We start from the raw sequence: 9000 nt of genomic DNA, 5'->3' as shown, positions 1-9000 counted from the left end.
ACAGAGTCACCCATAGGCAGAAGGAAGAGGAAAGAATGAAGGAAAGACAAAAGAGGAAGTGTAGAGTCACCCGTAGGCAGAAGGACGAGGAAAGAATGAAGTATAAGAAAGACAGAAGAGGAAAGAAGGAATGGAGGGAAGACAGGAAAGGGCAGACACCCAAGAACAGCACTGCATCAAGTGAGTGGATGGTGAGCGCCCCCACCTACCGCATTATATATATATATATATATATATATATATATATATATATATATATATATATATATATATATATATATATATATATATATATATATATATTAGTCACAGGCCATGGGTGGGTCTCAGACTCTGGAGAGTCAAATGGTGATACACGAATCCATCTCATTCAGCTGTTGTCTACTGACCATCAAGTCACAGCCCTCCCAACCACAGCAAATTAAGCAGAGTGTAATTCATTACTGAAATACGTGATGTACAGCATAGTGCCCCCGAAACTCACCAATACCCCCACCCGGACCCCATGGAGTAGCCGCAGGTGAACCACGGGATGACATGCGACAATGGCATAAGTCAGCCCAGGCCGTGTGCCCCTATAGCACCCAGCCGTCGCACCGTCCCCCTAGCAGGAAAATGACACTACCTTCGGGGAGTGGGACCGCCAGATCAGATCAGGGTGGAGCTGCCTATCCAGCTCCAAACAGTGCCCCTCAGGAGTGTGCCTGTAGCTGCTCCCACCTTCGTCAGACGGCCGATTACTGCTCCGAAGGTGCTGCCCCCGAGTCGGCCTATAGCTGCTCCTCCCTCCGGCAGAAGAAGATGGCCTGTGGCCGCTCCCACCTTTGTCAGACGGCCGGTTGCCGCTCCGAAGGTGTCCACAGGCGCACTGATTCCCCTATTCAGGCCACGGCCAGTAGCTGGGCCTTGGCGCCTCATAGTTGTGCCCTTGGGCAGCCACGGCTGATTGCCAGGCCCCACGGACAGAGAGAGGTGTCGGCAGTGTCATCGCCCCAGCGTGAGACGAGAGCCAGGACCTCCAGCATCGGAGAACCCCGGTGAGGCCTTATGGCTTCCCCTGGCCTCCGCTCCCTACGCCTGGCCCTGGAGAAGACCCACCTGACGGACCCTAGTTCAGATCGGTGCCACAGCCCCTCCCTGACGGCGCCTCTCGACTCTGGGGATCGCAGCCCTCAGTCACTCCAGACCCTCCCCAGGACGCCCTGGCGTGATCTCTCCATGCCCCCAAGACGGCGTAAGACCTTCACCTCTGGCCAAGACCTGAGCCAGAGATTCCTGGACCTGTTTGGCCCCAGTCCTGAGGGCCACACTCCTGAACCTAGCCTGGAGACTATGGGCCCCTTCGCCACCTGCAGCCCTGGATGAGAGAGGACGCCCCTGTGAGTCGTCCTGTGCCCTCTTGGCACGCCCTCCCTTGGCGGTGCCCCTATTCCGGCAGAGTTGACGCCGGCGTGTCTCCACGCCGCCCCCACTATATGAGTGAATTATGTTAAGTGTGGTGTTGTCCCAGAATTAGTTAAGTGACTTATGCTAAGTGTGACGTCGCCCCAGAATTAGTGTAACAATGATAAAGTAACTTAATGTATGTTGAATATCGGGGCGAGTGAAATCACGGGCGGATGAGTAAGGACAAGGGCAGAAACTAAGTTCTGGTGAATCAGACTCACGAGTGACGCCCTTGCCAAAAACCAGTAAGACCACCACCCCGAGAAGTCCTCTATAGTAAAATACACCAATGTCCTTTTTTACAGGAAACAGTAGAGAAAGTGTTAATAATATTCTCCCGCTTGTATTACCATAAACACAGTGAATTCCCAGTGTCCTCCACCCTCTCTTTAAAAATCTCCTCCCAGCAGCTAGTGTGAACATAAACGATCAGTTACCAAAACCCCTTTGCTACCAGCAAATACTAAGTTTGAGTTAATAATACTTACTCCCTCCCAATATTACTATAAATCTGTTCTGACCCATCGCGAGTCACTCCCCTTGCCCCCCCCCCCCGTGTGAGACCCATTCCCTGCGCTCCCACACGCACCTGTATTCCCTTACACCTGTGCACTAGAATTACTGCATTGGCGTCAGTATCTGTTACGCCAATATTCTGTGAGATGCTAATATCCTAGTTAAAGTTTTATTTATATGCCACATACTGTGTTGTAATATCTGCTGTTTTATCCTGTGTCTGACTGTGGTAATATAAGTGTAAAGGTTATTGCCTGGAGTTTTTGTGTCCTACCTCTCTTTATTGCACTAACCCCCAGTCTCGAAAGAGGACCCCGCTACCCGTTAGGTGTTCTAGGACCGAGGAGTCGGGCCTTTTTCACCTAGCATTACAATTATGAACTGATGAATATTACGACTTTAACCCGCCCCGTCCCGGAGATGTGAATTCACGTCCTCACATGATGTGCACTCATATCCCGGAGACGTAAATTAACGCGGCAACATTGCTTGGTCCCTAATTTGCACAATTTTCAATTTAATTTGCACAATTTTCAATTTTCATGAGTGATTTTTGGCACGCATACACGGGACACCTTCCTCTACAAGATGCCAGGCAGGGACAATGCCTTACCCAGCATGACCTCCTCCCCCCCTGCATGACCTTTTCTCAGCAATTCACCTGTTATCAGTGACCTGGCCAGTAAAGCCATGTCATGCCACGGTACGAAATTCAGGGCCAGAGTGATTCCCCAATCGATGACAATGTGGAGGACAAACATTAGAGGAAGAAACAGTCAGAAATGATGATCAGGTAATGTGGCAAATAAAGGTCAGGAATGGTGATGAGTTAGTGAGTGAAATAATGCTTATAATGCCTATATTACCGTTTGAAAACCAATATACTCTCGTACTACATATAAATTCGTACCAAATAAATAAATAAATACCATTTGAGTAGTGTGGAATAGTTATCCTCTCATAGAACTCGTTTTCTTTGCAGCCAGCCTGACAGAAAAGCCTGTAAGGTAAGGAGGTACTCCTACCTGGATCGAGTATTTTAAACCTCAGGTGAGCAATTTCTCTATGAATTTTCGATGTTTCTCACCAAAAGTGGATGTTTGAATGAAAGAAAAAAAAGGTCCAAAAATGTCGGGACTGGGGCGTACCACTGCCCAGAAAACGTCGGGATGGGGGAGTTAAATATTATTACAAGTTGAAGAAGTTATAATACCCAGGAACTTTTAAAGAGTATGCCGTATAAATAAACAAAGATGTAGGAATATGCACTTACGCTCATAAGTGGCTAGAATATGCATATGCAAATGCACAGATGCAAATGTATGATTATTCTAAGCCTATTTATGAGTCTCTGTGAGATAAACTGAGAGAGTTAGACAGCGAGAGACGCAGTATTATACACTGCACAACACACACACACACACACATCTTTCCTATCACAACCTTCTTTCCGACCGTCAGTATGGGTTCCGTCAGGGACGCTCCACTGGCGATCTTCTCACCTACCTTTCAGACTCCTGGTCCTCCTCCTTTCGGGACTTTGGCAAAAGCTTTGCCATTGCACTTGACATCTCAAAGGCTTTCGATCGAGTCTGGTATAAATCTTTAATTTCCAAACTGCCCTCCTACGGTTTCTATCCTTCTATCTGTGCCTTCATTGCTAGCTTCCTTTCTGGTTGTTCTATAGCCGCTGTTGTAGACGGCCATCGTTCTTCTCCTAGATCTATCAACAGTGGTGTTCCTCAGGGCTCTGTCCTATCTCCAACTCTCTTCCTTTTATTCATCAATGATCTTCTAAGCTGTAAATCTAACCCTATCCACTCATACGCTGATGACTCCACCCTTCACCTTTCCATTCGGTTCCTGCAACGCCCATCTCAACAGTTGCTTCAACAAACAAGGGATGAGGCTATGGCACACCTAATGTCTGACTTGGGTTTGTATCTCTGACTGGGGTAAAAATAATATGGTTGTTTTTAATGCATCTAAGACTCAGTTCTTACACCTATCAACCCGACAAAATCTTCCACAGGTATACCCATTAATGTTTAATAATATTCAGCTTAATCCTGCATCATCCTTGAACATGCTTGGGGTTTCATTTACTTACTCGGACTTATCTTGGAAAGATCATATTACATCTCTTGTAAAATCTGCTTCCAAGAGATTAAAAGCTAAGCCGAACTCCACTCTTTCTTTACCCCTGCACAATTGTTGACTCTATACAGGGGTTTTATCCGCCCCTGTGTGGAGTACAACTCTCATGTGGGGAGGCTCCCACATACAGCCCTTCTCAATAGGGTGGAGTCAAAGGCTTTTCGTCTCATTAACTCTCCTCCTCTTACTGACTCCCTTCAACCTCTGTCTCTTCGCCGCACTGTTGCATCTTTATCTCTTTTCTATCGCTACTTTAATGGTTACTGCTCCTCTGAACTGTCTGCTTGCATTCCTTTACCTCTACGACGGGCGCGTAGCACCCGTCTGGCAGCAAACTCTCATCCCTTTTCTGTCCAACTCTCTAATGCAAGAGTTAACCGTTACTCCCAGTCTTTCATTTATGCAGCAGGTCAGCTCTGGAACTGTCTCCCTCTGTCTGTATTTCCTGCTGCCTATGATCTCCAGTCTTTCAAACGCAGTGTGTCCAGGTATCTCAAAATGATCGGATCTTGAATTTGGCTCTCTATTGTATTTTGTTTTTCTCTTTGAGGGAACTGTTACTGCGGGCTCATGGCCTTTGGTTCCTTCTTCCTCGCATTAAAAAAAAAAACACACACACACACAGACACACATACACAAGCGCGCAGACGCTATTGACCCGAAAAGGTCTAGGTCTGGTTTATGCTTAAATTAGTTTGTGACAAGCAGCCAGCATGAGCTTACGATTTAGGAAATATATCAAATTCACATTGACAGCTAACAAATATGCAACTGTCTTAAGACCTGACATACTTTAATGCCTTTTGGGGTAAAAAATACTAATGGCTGAGTGAAACAACGAAGAAATGGAATATTATATATACTTTATTTTCCATACACTACATATCTACGTTACTATTAAGAATGTATGAGCAACTTTTCTGAGACGTATCTGGTGTAAACGTCTGATATTAGCCTGTGTTGCAATAGGGATGTTACAGATACCGAAGGGGGGCGAGTCATTATATAAGGTTACGTGTTGGTGATGTCTGTGTTTATATCAGCCTTGCATGATCACTGAAATGACCACTTTTTTATCATGTCATGAACCATCACTTTACAGCTTGTTGCTACTTCGTGTGTTCCCCTATCATAAAGACACATTTAAAATAAAAACAAATTATGTTACGACATTAAATGGCTGCTAAGCCTCTCTCCAACACTCCGCTACCCCCACTCCCATCCCTCCCAACACACAGCTACTCCAACTACCCCCCTAACCCTCACGTCCCACCCCTACCACCACACATCTACCCCCACTACCCCCCCAATCTCTCACCTTCCCCACGCGTCCCACCCCTCCTTTACCCCAACACTGTTACCAGTTCAATTTAATTGCCGCCCCTGCTACCTTCTACGCGGTGTCCCACGCGGAAATTTCTCCAACTGTACATGGCGAGTGATGTGAGGGGTGGGTGGTGAACTGAATGAACGGAAGGAAATGAGTGATTATGTCTGTGTGGATGATAGAATGAAAGGGTGTGTAATGGATGCAAGAGTATATAGAGGTTGGGGGAGTGGACTTTCTGACCACCATATCGTGGTGGTGAAGTCAAGTTTGAAAAGAAGTGGAGGAATAAAAGAAGGGAAGGACAGGAGGAAGTAGTTCTTACAAGGAGGGTATAAATGTTACAAGAGGATGGAAAACAGGCAGAATAAAAGAAAGAAGTGGAGGAGGAATTGGGTAAACACAATTTGGAGCACATGGGCGACGCGGAAGGTGTGTGCAAGACATCCACAAAAGAAATCTGTGCAGCAAGTGAGGTGGTGTGTGGGGTGAAGAGAAGACGAAAGGGGGTGCAAGGAACAGCATGGTGGAATGAAGACATGAGACAGACTGTGGCACAAAAGAAGAAAGCATATAGTGAGTGGATGAGAAACAGGGGTGAGGAGGAAGTTGAGAGATTGAAGAGAGAGTTATATGTAGAGAGGAAGAGAGGTGGAAAGATTAGTAAGAGACAGTATGAAGAGAGTGGATGAGGAATTTGGAAGGATTATGAAACTAAAATGGAAGAGATGTAAGAAAATGTTCTGGCAAGAGATAAAGAGAGTTAGACAGGGTGCTAAAAAGACACTGTCGGGGAGTGACAGACAGAAGTGGTAGGTTACTAGTGGAGAAGGGAAAAAAGTGAGCTGATGGAGATAACACTTTGAGGAACTGTTAAACATGGAGAATGAAAGTAATGCGAGTATAAGTGGCTCTGGCATGACTGGGAGAAGGAGGGATGCGAGAAGAGACAAAGAAATCAGTAGGATGGAAGTTGTGTAAGCAATGAATGAAGAAAGTCAAAATGGGGAGAGCCCCAGGAATTGATGGAGTGTGTGGTGAAATGCTGAAGCATGTGGGAGAGATAGTAGCCTAGTAGAATGGATGTGGAAGATGTGCAGATTGGCCTGGGAGGAAAGTAAAGTCCTGGAGGATTAGAAGTCGGGTATAATTATTCCCTCTGTACAAAGGAAAAAGGGAAAAATAAAGTGTGTGGTAATCACTGGGGCATTTGTCTTCTTAGTGTAATACGAGAAGTATATGGTAGGATACTTATTGACAGAGTTAGGGAAATAACAGAGGAATTAGTTGGAGAAGAACAGGGAGGTTTTAGGAAAGGAAGAGGTTTTGTAGATCAGATATTCATTCTTAGATGTGGTAGGTGGAGGTGCTCACCATCCACTCATTCGATGAAGCGCTGCTCTCAGGTGTCTGCCCTTTCCTCTCCTCCATCCTTCTTTCCATTCATCTTCATCTGTTTTTCTTTCCTTCAATCTTTCCTCATTCTTCTGCCTACGGGTGACTTTACACTCCCTCTTCTGTCTATCTTTCCTTCATTCTTTCCTCATCCTTCTGCCTGTGGGTGATTCTACACTGAGTGACAAGCCAAATGGTTTCCTGTACACCAGGAAACAATTTACTATGCTGGATGGTAACCGTATACCCAGATTTTGGCGCCTGGTGGTTTAGAGGGTATTTATGCACTCCAGTCGGATTGAGCCAGTGAAGGTTTATATCCAAGGGATGGTTGGGGTTTATTGCTCATGTAATGCCACTTAGGGATGAGTGAGGCTGGTCACTCTCATCTTTTAATGTCGGAACCAACTTTCCTAGCCTCGGGCTCCTACGCTTCTCATGGGGCAATGTAGGATTGGATGATGGATGGATGGATGAGATCTATGGTGGAAAAGTTTCTGAAGAAGGGAAAGAGGTTGTATGTGGCCTTCATGGATTTGGAGGAAGCATATGACAGGGTGGATAGAAAAGGATTGTGGAAAGTATTAAGAATATATGGAGTAAATGGGAAGTTGTTGAAAGTCGTGAAGAGTATATAATGGGTGCTAAGGCTGCAGTATGTGTGGACAGTGAACTGAGTGAATTTTTCTGTTTGAAGGCTGGATTGAAACAGGGATATGTAATGTCTCCATGGTTGTTCAATTTGTATATGGATGGGTTATAAAAGAGATACAAGGTAGAGCAGTGGATGTCAGAGTGGCCCTAATGAGAGAGGGCAGTGTGTGGAAACACCCTTGTACTGTTGTTTGCAGATGATGCTGTGTTGTTAGGTGATAACGGAGGGGAGCCGCAAGGCTTGGTGAATGAGTTTGGGAGAGTGTATATGAAACGGAAACTAAAGGTGAACGTAGGGAAGAGCAAAGTTATGGTCTTCGAGAGATATGAAGTCACTGAATGTCAGGGGCGCAGCCTGAAATAAAATTCGGGGGAGGGGGGCCCACAATGACTAACCTAGCCCCCCACATGCCTTGCACTTAAGGACACACTGCACTATACATATTCCGTAGTTAAGAGTTTCACTAAGTTCCCTGTAGCTATTTATGAAGAAAATTTTAACTGAGAAATATGCTTTTTATATTCATGAGAGGCTTTGTCCACCTCTTGCATCATAAAAGGTACAGTTCCTGCCAGTAAGACAGGTCCACCAATGCTATACTGCCAAAAATCATCATCAGTTTACAGTATATCATCACAAACTGGCCAGTTGCATTTCTCAGCTCCACTCCTTTCCAAAAATTTCATTGTACAACTCTTTCTTTACTTTTAACACTATACCAATACAGTAAAAGTCCTATTATTCGGCATCTATGGGACCAGGCTGATGCCGAGAAATTGGATTTGCCGAAGAATCGAAAAACCTACCCACTCAGTACATTAAACATACTTGTGAACACTGTCATCATCACTTATGGTATTACAATTGTGTTTGGAGAGAATATTGTACTGTACAATACTGTAATTAATACAGTACAATACCTGAACCTGAAATATGTATAAATTAGTGAACATATACTAGTGTAATGACAGTAGGCCTACAAGTCACAGATAACACTTCCTGGATGGCCGAAATGATACGGAATATTACCTACCCACTCAGTACATCATTTGTATTGGTGAACATTGTCATTGTCATCACTACTTATATTATTACAAATATGTTTGGAGTGAGTACTGTACCCAGTACTCTCTCCAAACACAAAATAAAATAGTTAGAAAAATACATAAAATAAACTGGAGGAATACAAAATGGTAAGGTCTTTCGGATGAAAGTTAAACGTACATTTAGCGTTAATTCTTTGTTAATTTTTTTGTTTATATGTGAAAGGGAGAGTATTAATGCATTGATGTATTCCATTAACCCCTCATTAACCCCCGGCATTGCACAACCCTTCACAGTAACGGTGTCAGTGACGTTAAGTTAGTGTGAGCTATAAAAAAACGTGAACAACTATGGGAAGGAAACGAAGGTCACTGGTATGTTTACACGACTCTACGTTACCATTCCAAGTAGTCAGGCGGTTGCTTAATCTCAGATGTTTTCGCCCAATTAATAAATGCAC

Source organism: Coenobita brevimanus, chromosome 73 (assembly GCF_032717465.1).
Source record: "Coenobita brevimanus isolate Jiangsu-jjx chromosome 73, ASM3271746v2, whole genome shotgun sequence".
NCBI classification, from domain to species: domain Eukaryota; kingdom Metazoa; phylum Arthropoda; class Malacostraca; order Decapoda; family Coenobitidae; genus Coenobita; species Coenobita brevimanus.
Note: the sequence above shows the minus strand (reverse complement) of the source record.